At 43.1% G+C, this 13216-nt stretch overlaps 1 long non-coding RNA gene across 1 annotated transcript; it reads left to right on the top strand.

Moving 5' to 3' along the window:
- Window positions 1-4984: 4984 nt before the first annotated feature.
- Window positions 4985-12023, top strand: LOC132401869 (uncharacterized). Its single transcript, XR_009514735.1, has 3 exons — window positions 4985-6186; window positions 6400-6557; window positions 9504-12023. It is a non-coding gene; the product is annotated as an uncharacterized LOC132401869 (long non-coding RNA).
- Window positions 12024-13216: the final 1193 nt, after the last annotated feature.

Here is a 13216-nt window from a genome sequence, read left to right as displayed (position 1 = left end):
CACCACCCTCACCCTGGAGGTTAGCCTTTAGGGTATCCTGCACAAGGACTCCCAAGCCACTTTGCAGCTCTGCATTTGGAATTCTCTCCCCGTCTAAATAATAGTCTGCCTGTTTATTTCTTCCACCAAAGTGCATGACCATACACTTTTCAACATTGTACTTCATTTGCCACTTCTTTGCCCATTCCCTTAAACTATCTAAGTCTCTCTGCAGGCCCTCTGTTTCCTCAACACTACCTGCTCCTCCACCTATCTTTGTATCATTGACAAATTTAGCCACAAATCCAGATGAGGAAGGGGAAGTGAAAAAATTATTTTACCAGAAGGAGAAATCGATATATATATATGTCACCTGGCATCAGGCATGGCTACCCAGGCAGAATATAAGGTTGGTTTTTTTCCCCCTAAGTGTGGGTTCATCTTGGCACAAGAGGCTGCTATGGACTGATATGTCAGAACAGAAATAGGATTTGGAATCAAAGTGTTTGGCCACCAGGAAGTTCTGTGTTTGGCGGATGGAGGGGAGGTGCTCGATGAAGTGGTCGACCCAATTATAACAAGTCTCACCAATATAGAGGAGGCTGCATCAGGCACTGAAAGGTAAACAATGGACAACACTATCCATAGGTAAGAGCAGGTATTAACAGTGAGAATGACAATACAGTATGTAGCATAAGTCTATCAGCAGTTTACTGATGCTTCCTTCATGATAGTAATCAATTTAAGAACTTCTCAACAATTAATAACAAATCAGAGAATAAAAGATCTCTCAAATTTCTGGTGTGTGTGTTGTCTATTCAGGGCTTCTGCTAAGTTTCTCAAAGCCATCCTGTTTTCTTCTTTTCCATTTTTAGTGTTTTTTGGACAGGGATTCCAATGAGTAAGCAAAGCTGTCACAGTTTTTTTTTCCAAGGTGATTATAATAACACTCCCTCTGGTAATTGCTAGCCATGGCAAAACTCTGAATAGAGTGCCTATTGCCTGGCATGTGACTAACATGGCTTGTCCATCCGAGCCAGCAGAGTTCAAGTTAGAAGCTTGAGCTATGAATATAGCCTGGGAGAAAACATTGGTTTGCTTATCATGCTAATGGATTTGGAGACATTGTGGATGGTGGATAATAATCCATGTCATAAAGCATACACGATAGTAGGGATCACTCATTGTAAACCATAACCTCTGTACCGGTTGAGATTTTATTCTTCAAAGACACCTTTACCAAAGGCTGTGCAAGCACTCTTAAAATAATAGTGAATTTCTGCATTCATGGTTGCTGTTGCTGAGTGATTGCTGCTGAGATATAGGAAGAAGCTTGTGTTTACCAGTGTCCTGTTCTAAAACCTCATCTTTGGGAGAGATGATCCTAGAAGTAAAGGGTCTTTACCGTGCATTCTCTTGAAAGAGAATAAGTTGGTATAACTTGATTCTCTGCCTCTAAATGTGTGGACACATGCTTGAAGGGCAAGTTTGGAATGACCTTGTTATGGAGACTGGACAACAGAGGTTGTACACACTGCATTTCCCCAGTAGGGTAATTCAATTTCAGTGGAAACTGGCTGGAGTTTAGGACTGCAGAGAAAAGGACCGAGAGTAATGCTGATATGATTGATACAGAAGTTTCCTTGATACACTTCTGAACTGATGTTGAGTTTGTTTTGGACTCATTGTTTAAGGTTATGGCCTCAATGCCATCTTGATAAAATAGAAGCAAATTTCTAAGTGCAACTAAATTTGAGAAGGATACTCTACAGTCTCTCTTTGTGGATCAGAACCTCTTTGACCAGTGTTTGTGGTTGCTGCAGCATCTCTCTTGACATTGCTGGGTGACAAAGATGCGACTCATCAGGGCACAGCAGTAGCAGCCAATGCAGTGGCTGCTGCATTTGGCTGACTGATGCTGAGCAGGGAAGAGCAGCATCAGGCACAGCAACAGTGATAAGAGACTCAATAGTTTGGGGACAGACAGGATATTCTATGGCTGGCAAAGAGTTGCTGGGGTGTTTTATTGTTTCCTGGATGCCAGAATTCAGCTTGTCTCAGAGTAGCTGAGAAACATTCTCAAGAAGGAGGTTGAACAGCCAGAGGTTGTGGTGCACATTGGCACCAATGACATAGGTGGATAGGGAGAGAGTTCCTGCACATTGAGTACAGAGAATTAGGAAAGACACAGAAAAGCAGGACTTCCATGGAAGCAATCTCTGGATTACTCCCAGTTCCATGTGCTAGTCAGGGCAGGAATAGAAAGGTAGAACAGGTGAATGTTCGGCTGAGGAACTGGTGAAGGGGGGTAGGTTTCAGGTTCTTGGATCACTGGAATATTTTCTGGGACAGGGTTGCCTTGTAAAGAGGCATCAGTTGCACCTTAACTGAAGGGGGTCTAACATCCTGTACGGGAGAATTGCCAGTGCAACCCAGGAAGGTTAGTTTGGCAGGGGAATTGAAACAAGAACACTAGGTCAGAAAGTGGAGGTGTTGAGAAGAAGGCAGATGTCATGACTGGTGAGTAAAAAAAGAAACAAGATAATAGACACAAGTAGTGTGTTTACTTTAAAGTTAGAAGTATTATGGGTAAGGTTGCAGAATTTAGAATATGGATCAGTATATGGAATGAAGCTGTAGCCATAATAGAGACATTGTTGAGAGAGGGAGAGGAATGGATCTTAATGATCCAGTGTTTTCATGTGTTAAAAAGCTAGAGAAGAAGGTAAGGGGTGGGGTTAGGTGTGGGTGTGGGTGTTAAATACTAATTGCAAAGAGTACAATAGAACCAGTAAGAAAGAAGGACATAGATGGCAAGGTAACGAAACCTTGGATGTTGAGGGAGGTAGAGAATTTAATAGAATAGAGAGGTGAATGTAAAATTTAGGGAGCTAAAATCAAATGAAGCCCTTGAAGATTATAAAGAAGCCAGAAAAGTACTCAGGAAGGGAATTGGGAAAGCCGTGGTGGGGGGGGGGGGGGGGCGGGGGAGCCGTGAAAAGTCATTGGCAAGTAGATTTAATGAGAATCCCAGGACATTTGTTACATACATCAAGATCAATAGTGTCAGTAGGAAGTGGTTAGGACCAGTCGAGGATAAAAGTTGGAACATGGGCTTGGAGGCAGAGAATGTGGTTGAAGTCCTAAATGAGTACTTTGCCTCAGTATTTGCCCAGGAGGACACAGGAGATAGGGAGGTCCTATGTTACTCTTTCCTGCTGAAGTGCCACTGAATTGGCTGCTACTGCTGTGCCTTGATAGGTCTCATCTTCATCATCCAGCAATGTCAAGAGAGATGCTGCAGCAACACAAGATCCTTGTGTAGCATACTAATATGCTGAGGCATTTCAAACAAAAGAGGTAGTGTTAGGTCTCTGGAAGAACAGTAAAGTGAGTAAGTCCTCAGAACTTGAGGAAGTATTAGGGCCTGATGAAATATTCCCCAAGTTATTGAAAGAGGCAAGAGTTGAATTTTCTTGGGCCTTGCCAATGTATTCATGGCCTCTCTAGCTACAGGTGAGTAAGAAAGTTGTTTCATTATTCAAGAAGATATACAGGGATAATCCTGGAAACAATAGACTGGTGAGACTTAAGACAGTGGCAGGGAAGATATTGGAGAGAAATCTCAGGGGAAGGACTTATGAACAATTTGAAACTCATGGCATAATTGGAGACAGTCAGCACGTGTGGGGCAAGTCTTGTCCTACTATTTTGATAGAGTTTTTTTTTGAAGAGGCTACAAATGTGATTGATGAAGATAGAGCTGTGGATATTGTCTACATGCATTTTAGAAAGGCATTTGACAAGGAATTTAGAAAGGCTCATCCAGAAAATTAAGGTGCATGGGATCCAAGGAAAATTGGACTTTCAGATTCAGAACTGACTTGCCCATAGAAAACAAGAGAACATGGAAGAGGTTATATGGTTAGTGTTAAGGAGTTGGAGTTGGAACTGGATGAACTTTGGATCATTTGGGAGACTGAAGGGGTGACAGATAGGACATACAGAGAGTCAGTTGCATCCAAGGTGCAGGACACAGTCAGACTGGGTGACAGTTGGGAAGACGAAAGTGGTTAAGGAATCAATGCATGGGTAGGATGAGGTCTCAGATGAGGTAGGATAGGGTCTCGGGCCGAAACGTTGGCTACTCTTTTCTCACAGATGCTGCCTGACCTGCTGAGTTCTTCCAGCATTGTGTACGTATTCATTGAAAGAAATATAAGGTTGTTATAGTAGGTGATTTTAACTTTCTGGATATTGACTGGGAACCCCATACTGTAAAAGGACTAAATGGGATAGATTTTTCTCAAATGTGTTCAAGAACATTTCCTTCATCAGTACGTCGCAGTTCCAACAAGAGAGTGTGGATATTGGATCTGCTATTAGGGAATGAGACAGGGCAGGTGACAGAAGTTTGTGTAGGGAAACACTTTGCATCTTGTGATCACAATGCCATTAGTTTCAAAGTAAATATGCAAAAAGGTAAGTCTGGCCCAAAGGGTTGGGATTCTAAATTGGAGAAAAGACAATTTTAATGGTGTCAGAAATGATTTGGTAAGTGTGGATTGGGATAGGCTGTTTTTGACAAAGGTGTACTTTGTAAGTAGGAAGCCTTCAAAAGTGAAATTTGGAGAGCACAAAACTTGTATGTGCCTGTCAGAATTAAAAGTAAAGATAACAAGTGTAGGGAACCTTGGTTTTCAAGAGATACTGAGTTAAGAGTTAAAAGGAGATATATAGCAGGTATAGGCAGATCAGGACATTGAGGTGTTTATGGAGTATGAGAAATACAAGTGAACACTTAAGAAGAAATCAGGAAGGCTAAAAGAAGGCATGAAGTTGTTCTAGCAGTCAAGGTGAAGGGGAATCCTAAGGGACTCTATAGATATGTTAAGAGCAAAAGGATTGTGTTACGAACCCCGTAACTGGGTCACTTACCAGCAAAGATAGAGAGACCCGTTGAAGTCTATTTTTAAAAGTCTTTATTTATAAAGGGGCACAAAAATAAGATTAATACAGACATTCAGATAAAATACGTCGTCAATACTCAATCTAAAAACGAGGGTATAAAAATAATCATCAATTAAGCAATAGCTCTATCATTTGTCTAGGGGATATTGTATTGTCCGATGGGAAGATAAAAGTCACTGTCCTTTCAAGCTGCAGCTTTTGGGTTTAAGAGAGACGGTTTTAAACTTGCCCGGGACTTTTATGAGGCCAATCCGTTGCATCGGGGGAGTTGGTTCCCCGTTGTTAGTTCCAAGTCGTTTTCCGTGGTACCAGCCACCAGCCCCCAGGCAAGGGAACCGAACGCACGTGGCTTCCTTCAAATGGCTTCCCACTATTACGGAATCGCTAGCGTTTCTTCTGGTGCATCTGAAAGGGGTTGTTCCCCCAGACCCTCTTTTATACTTCCTCACGGGGTCTCAGATGTCAATCAGGTTGGGATGATGCAATCTCTCTCTCAACCAGCCCACTTTGCCCGAGGGCTTGCACGTAGCATAGTCCCCAATCCACAAACGTGGTCTCCAGGAGACAATGGCCAGGTCTCTCTCTCTCATTTCCTGGGTCCTCTGAGCCAACCCAATAATGCTCTTGCGATTCTCACAAAGGAGGGGGCTCCCACCGCCCCTTCGGCCCCTCAGAGCTGTGGTGCATTCATAACAATTGCAAGGGACAAAGTTGGTTCTCTGGAAGATCAGAATGGGAATCTATGTGTGGAGCAAAACAGATGGGGGGGGGAGACTTCAAATAATTTTTTATGCATTTGTATTTATTCAAGAGACAGACTCAGAGAGTTACCGGGTTTGGATATGTCCCAAGTGCGCAGTGAGAGACACTGAAGCAGGTCGATAGTTCACAAACTTTATTGTGAACAGTGTTAAAGAGAAAATAAACAATAAAGGCTAGGCCAAAAAGGGCCGTTAACTAAAACACTCAAATGGGAAACAAAGCCTATACTGCGGCTGCGGCTGAAAAGAAAAGCTAAACATTAAACGAATACCACTAGTCATCGAAGTCAGTTGACTCAAAAGTCCAATTTCTCAGGGAAGGCCGAAAACAAAACGAGCAGCGAAGCATTGCTGTGCTCTGTCCCAGTCTCGACAAGCACTACGACAACAAGTGTAGTGACATCTCCCCAAAACCTTGTCCCACTCTCTTTAAATGGATATCTTCTGGTATTGCCATTGCCACCTTGGGAGAAAGGTGCTTGTTGTCCACTCTACCTATGCCTCTTATAATCTTATATACATTTATCATGCTACCTCTCATCCTCCTCACTCCAAAGAGAAATGACTTAGCTCAGTCAACCTTTCCTCATACGGAAATGAGTTCAAGAGCTCGGATGTTATGTTATTTATAAAACTCTAGTTAAACTGCACTGGAATATTTCAATTAATTCTGGTTACCTCATTACAGGAAGGATGTCAAAGATTTGGAGAGGTTTCAGAAGAGGTTTACTAGGATTCTGCCTGGATACGAAGGCATGCTTTATAAGGAGAGACTGGACAAACTTGGGTTGTTTACCCCGAAGCACTGGAGGCTGATAAAGGTTTATAATCTTATGCGAGGCAAAGGTAGAGTATACAGCTGGTATCTTTTTCCAAAGGTTGAAATGTCTAAGACTAGAGGAACTGGTAGGATATGGATAGCATGTAGGTAGAATGGATTAATTTAATTGAGCATTTGAGTACAGCCTGTTCCTGTACTGTGCTGTTCTATGTTCCATGTGAGATAAAGCCCATTGTATCTCTTCATGTACAGAATCTATAACGAGCTCTTTGGTCACTGAGGAAGTCAGTTGAGGAGGAATCCAGCAATAACTTCCCCTGTGGCAGACAACAGGGACATTCTGTACGGCTGTAATTACTGCAAATGGAGTCATCTTCCCTCAAACTTATTGAAAGTCATGAACTGAATCTTTTGTGATTCTGCAGCTGAGAATGACCTGCTATCACTCACAACAGGTGTCACAGGGTAATACAGCATAGAGTAGATAGCAGTGAGACAGGCCCTTCAGCCGAACTGGTCCATGCTGACCAAGGCATCCATTAAGCTAGTCCCATTTGCCTGTATATTGTCCCATGTCCCTCTGAACCCTTTTTATCTATGTACCTGTCTGTCCAAGTGTCTTTTAAATATTATTGGAGATGTAAGAGTCTGCAGATGCTTTAAATCTGGAGCAACACAAAAATGGTGGATGATCTCAGCAGATTAGGCAGCGTTAATGAAGGAAATTGCACAGTCATCATTACTGGTGACCTGATGAAGGGTCTTGACATCGCAGTATGTTGGTGGGTGCTCTGGGACAGCCAGAGTGACTGAGTCTGGTCCACAAGATCGGCTACATCGGAAGAAAGTGATTCCACTGCCCTGAACATGAGTCCAGCTGGTTCTGGAGTCTCCCCAGCATCACTCCCTGTTGACTGTCCAATTCCCTCCATAGATGCTGCCCGATATGTTGAGTTCTTCTCCCTTTTTTGTGTTTTAAATGTTGTTAGACTGTAAGACCATAAGACAAGGAAGCAGAATTAAGCCATTTGTCCCATTGAGTCTGCTCCGCCATTCCGTCATGGACGATTTATTATCCCTTCTCAATCCCATTCTCATGCCTCTTCCCTACAATATTTAACACTGTCAGTTTCTCTAATTGAACTCCGTCTTTTTGTGTGTTTTTGACCTAGCTGTCATTCTGTGCTTTTGTATTGTCATGTCCCATGTGCTCCTGTCCCCGCTCCTGCTCTACTCTGGCCCCTGTATCACTGACTACTCCGCCCTCACTTGTTACCGGTTTTGCTGTCATCTGTGTCTCATTGTGCTCCACCTATCATCCGCCTCTATTTATTGCTCAGTGTATTTTAGTCCTGTGTTTTCACCCGTGATTTGCCAGATTGTGTCAATGAGTTTTCCTGAGCCTTTCCAGCATTCAGGTCTAGACACTGGCTTTCTGAGTATCGACCCTACCTGTTTGCTGAGCCTGAATTCACCTGTTTATCTTGATTATTCTGGTTTATCCTGATTCTGATTTTTTTGGATTTCTCTGGATTTTTTGATCTCTGAATTTGCTACCCTGTAAATATCACAGTGTGCACAGTACTTGGTCTGTGATTGGGTCCCTGCTCCAGCACCCTGACAAACACACTAACTAATCACAAGCCTATCAACCTCTGCTTTAAATATACACAATGGCATGACCTCCATAACCTTCTGTAGCAATGAATTCTACAGATTCACCATTTTCTGGCTATATGAATTCTTCTCTTTAAATGGAAGTCCTTGTATTCTGAGGCAGTGCCCTCTAATTATTATTGTAGCTTCTTCAACCGCTTCCTTTGGCAGCTCATTCCATATATAGACACCACCTGGGTGAAAAAATGCCCTACAGGTTCCTAATAAATCTCTGTCCTATCATTCTAAATCTATGTATCCTCCAATGAGTAAAGCCCCAGCCTACTCAATAACTTTCTGAAACTCAAAGCCTTGAGTCCGAACAACATACTCACGAATCTCAGTTCTCCTCCTATAGCAGGATGATCAAAACTTTTCACAATATTCCAAATGTGTGGTGAAACCTCACTGAAGAAATCCATGGAACCTCTCAATATATCTGAGACTCCAATGCTCTCTGGGAGGAGTCAATGGGAATTACAGTATGTGCAGTTCTTGGCCTGGATAATAATATTAGTGAGATGCGGATTGGGAACAGCTATCAAATAGGACTACCCAGTCCCAAGATGGAAAGATGGAAAGGATCATCTGTAACTACTTGGGTCTTTGCATTATGTTTAGAAATAAACCACCTTGTCTTGTGCAGAACTGTTCTGTATGCCGATTGCAGCCCTTCTTGCACTTGCTTCAGAACCTTCAGGAATTTTAAAGAGGTGTTGGCTGTTGCTGAGTCTGGTAGTTATTGGCCACTTGATTCTAACTGTAGCAAGAGAAGAGCCAGCCGCAATAGCATAAAACAAATGCAAATGTGTCTTAACCTAATTCAGTGCACAGGGGCTTGAGGCAGCTGTCAGAGAGCTTTATTCCATGTCCACAAAGGGAAGAGTATCATTACCAGGTCCCAGTAAGGAATTATGTGTACAGATCATGCTTCTCTGAAGATATAAATGAGGTTTTCACTGCGTTGCAGGGAATACACATTTGTAGAATTCCGAAATGCATACAGCCAGATCCTTATTCCAGAGGTTGATGAATGGAAGTCAACTTCTAACACTCCCAATGTTGGGGGTGAGGATGCTCTTTTGTAACGAACCCTGTCTGACCAGAAACTCCATCCCTATGCTTTGTTCTCACAGTGGCTCTTTTCTGTGGAGAGGAATTATAACATAAGGAACAGAGAACCATTTACAATCAAGTTAGCCCTGGAGGACTGGAGATAATGACTAGAGGGGGGCCCATCATCTATTTGTGGTCTGGACTGACCTGTATTCAAGAGGTGAAGCAGTTAAAATTGTGCCAGGCTTGGTGGTCTTCCCTTTTTAACTGTTTCAATTTTATTATTGCCTACCATCCAGGTTCAAAGAATCAGAAGCTGTTGCACTCACCAGGCTGTTTGAACAACCGGACCTGGTCATCATCCCAGACCCATCCTTTTGAGGCCCAGGCTGGAGACACCGGCCCAGTGGGAGATCAAGACCATCGTCAGGGGAGCCTAATGGCAGGAGGCTGAGCCAGGGAACAGTCCACCAAGGCCCCTATTCTTCCCCTTCTCTGTCTGTTTATAGGTATTACAGTTGGGGCACATATCATGTATCGCAGGATATCTGTGGACTGCTGGAATGGCGGAGTTGATCAAGAGGCAGTTCTGGTACTGAGCATGGATGGGGTTGTTAAATCATATGTAGCAGCCTGTCACATCTGTACCCAGAACTAGGAACCCAGATCACATCCACAGGGACTGCAACACCCACTGCCCAATCTTTCCCGTCCCTCCTCTCATATTTCCATGGATTCATTTCTGGTCTGTCACCATCACGAGGTAACACCGTGATTATGGTGGTGTGGACCGGTTGTCCAAGGTCTGCCACTTTGTGTCCCTACCCAACCTTTCCTCAGCTTGGGAGATGACCAACCTTATGTTGAAACCTGTATTTAGAGTGCATGGCTTTCCCCAGGATGTTGTTTCAGTTTACCTTCTGGCTCTGAAAGGCTTTCTGTCAGCTCATGAGAGCTACGGTCACCCCCTGTCCAATGGGCAGATGGAGAGGACCAACCAGGACCTGGAGAAGACCTGGAGGTACCTTGTAATGGGCACTTGGAGTGATCATCTGCTCTGGGACTCCTGTAGAATATTCTACAGGATTATTTCCCTTTTAAGTGTCAGTTTGGTTATGCATCCCCTCTGTTTCCTGAGCAGGTGGGAATCTGATCTGCTGAACGGCTGGTCCGATGTTACCAGCAGAGTTAAGGGAGAGTTCAGGCAGCCCTGCTGAAGGCCTCTTTGCAGTAACAGTGGCAAGCCAACCATCGAAGGTGGCTGGGGCCTTTATTCCATCCCGGTCAAAGGGTCTGGCTCTCCTCTGTGGGTTGTGTCTTGGAAACTGATGCCACACTACATTGGGCCATTCAATGTTCTCCGTCGGAAAAGCTCAGTTACTTATCTTCTCCAGTTGCCACACAACATATCAACCCCACCTTCCATGTCTCCTATCTAAAGCTCCTTCAGTGCAGTCCGCTGGCACCAATCCTGAGGCTGCTCCTGGCTCCTCACTTCATTAATGGTCATCTAGCATACACTGTCCATCAGCTTTGGGACTCACGTCTTGTTTGTGGCCAGCTCCAATACTTGGTGGATTGTGAGGGTTATGGCACAGAAGAAAGGCAGTGAGTTCCCTCTTGTGACATCCTGGACCCTGGACCTGATCAGGGACTTCCACTGTCGCCACCTGAAACACACTGGTATATCAGGTGCCAGACACAGGGGAGGCCTGTCAGGCCTCAGTCTGATCAATAGGGGGTGTTGGAGTCCTCCCAGATATGCTCCTACTCCCCTGATTATTAGTTGTTTATTTTCACTAGTCTTATTTTAGTTATCTGCGTACCTATACCTTGTTTTGTTTCACTAACTGTATTGAAGTTCCTTCTGTTTTGTTTGTCTTTGTCCAGAGTTGAGTTTATCTACCCTGTGTGTGGTGAATACTGAGTTCCCTATAAACCAATCTTCAAGTAAAGATTCTTCACTCAAATCCTTCCTCATGTCTGATCTCCTCTGTACTTGGGTCCACCTGGTCTACCTCTCTCCAGGTAGTCCACCATTTAAAGATGTTGAACCTCACCGTGACAACCCCAGTTCAAACCAGTCTGGCAACCACCATTCACAATAGCAAGCAACACATGCACTAAGCATGCTGGAGAAACTCAGTAGGTCAGGCAGCATCTATGGAGGGAAATGAGCGGTTAACATTTCAGGCTGAGATACTTCATCAGGTTTGTGTCAACATTTTATCACAAGACCCTTCACTTGGACGGCATAGTCTTTGTAAAGATGACTAATTGATTTCTTGATACTTTCAAAAGCTGTATGCATTTTTATTTACCTCTTATGCCTTCACCTCTGGCCATTTCATGACCAGGTATCTATTTTTATTTTATATATTACAAGGGAACAGGAATTGCTAGATGGAAAAAAGAGAGCGCCCCATCTATTTCCCTTCTACATTCTGGTAACTGAATGGAAAAAAAATGAGTTGTTGCTTATTGATGGTAATTGATCTTTATTATTGGCCTACAAAAACACAGGAAAAATAATGTGATGGAAAATGTGAAAATCTAGGTCCAAGTTATCCTTCTCAATATTTTTTACTCACCGTCAGGACACAAATGACTCAAATATTTTTTGTTATGATCAGCTCAATTGATTTCAGTACTAAGTAACTACATGTATATTTTTTTTAAAAAGACTTCTGAATTCCCCTTTGTTTTAAACTTGCATCTTTTAATATTTGATGGCTACATTTTGCAGAATGAAAGAATAAGTTGCCTAGATCAATGCCATAAACCCTGAAATTTTCAAACTAGGCTACTTCCAAGTCTCTCCTTGCAAAAGCGTTAGTTAACCTTCTCTAATGTTTCTAGAAGCAAAAAACATAAACCCTGGCTTTGTGCATCTACGTTCATATTCTTGTGATATTCCAAAGCATTCAAAATATAGGCACTGTGCTTCACATTGTGCAACATTAATACCTTCTAATTATTTACCAATGTCAAATGAGCCAATATTAAGATCACCAGTACCTTTAAGACAGACATCATTAGAGAGCAGACTGTTTGCTAGGGGCTATTAGACTCTTAACATTCATGAAATCCTCCCAGGAAACTTTCTGCACCACTTCTAGAAGCCTCTTTCTATGGATCCTACACAATCTTGTCATTTACCACTGTACTTTCCAGAGGCTGGAATGCCTCGTTTCATCGGCTTTGACCTTCATTCTTAGTGCTGATCTCTTATGGCCTGGGGAACCATTAGCTCCCAGCTGCCACTGCCTCCTCTCCCCTTCTGACATGGCTGGTCTATTAAGAGGCCCCTTATAAGGTCAACTGGGATTTCCCAATAAAGGTTGAAAATGAGCCTGGCATTTGTCTGTGTTGTTCTACTGGATCGGCACCAGGTATGGCAGTAGTTGTTGGAACAACTGAGGAAGTCGAGCCCTTATTCCTTTCCTGCTTTAATTTGAATTTTATTTTAAATTTAGTTAGTGGAGACTATAATGAGCACCAAAGGCTCTTTAAAACTCCCCATGGATGTGAGCTCTTTCTCACCCCTCTGCAGAGGTTACTGAACAGACTGAGCCACCTCTTCCGAACTAAAACTTTGATTTACTACAGAGCAGCCTTGTTACTCAGTACAAGGTTAGATGAATGCCCCACTCCAGCTCTACCCACTGTTAAAAAATAAAGGCAACAACTGCTGTTTTGACTGAGCAGCAGGCAGGAGCGTGGCTTGGCGGATTGACTAACGATGCTGTCAAAAATATAGAAAAAAAGTCCACTTGAGGGTTAGGAAGGGAAGTGTTGGTATGACTGGAAAGCGAAAGGCTTAAACCAAAGCAAAGGAAAACTACTGAGAGGTCCCATTGTAATGAATGATCCCACAGACTTTTTCTTTCTGGGTGAAGTTGGGGGTAATTCGTGCAATTTGCGGTGATATAACACAACTGTTGATCATGGTCCAAAGAAACCTAGGTGAGGGGAGTCAGTTACAGACCGTTGGAAAGCCTTTGAGAGAAGG

This window comes from Hypanus sabinus, chromosome 11, assembly GCF_030144855.1.
Source record: "Hypanus sabinus isolate sHypSab1 chromosome 11, sHypSab1.hap1, whole genome shotgun sequence".
Classification (NCBI taxonomy): domain Eukaryota; kingdom Metazoa; phylum Chordata; class Chondrichthyes; order Myliobatiformes; family Dasyatidae; genus Hypanus; species Hypanus sabinus.
This window is presented reverse-complemented; position numbering and strand designations above follow the sequence as displayed.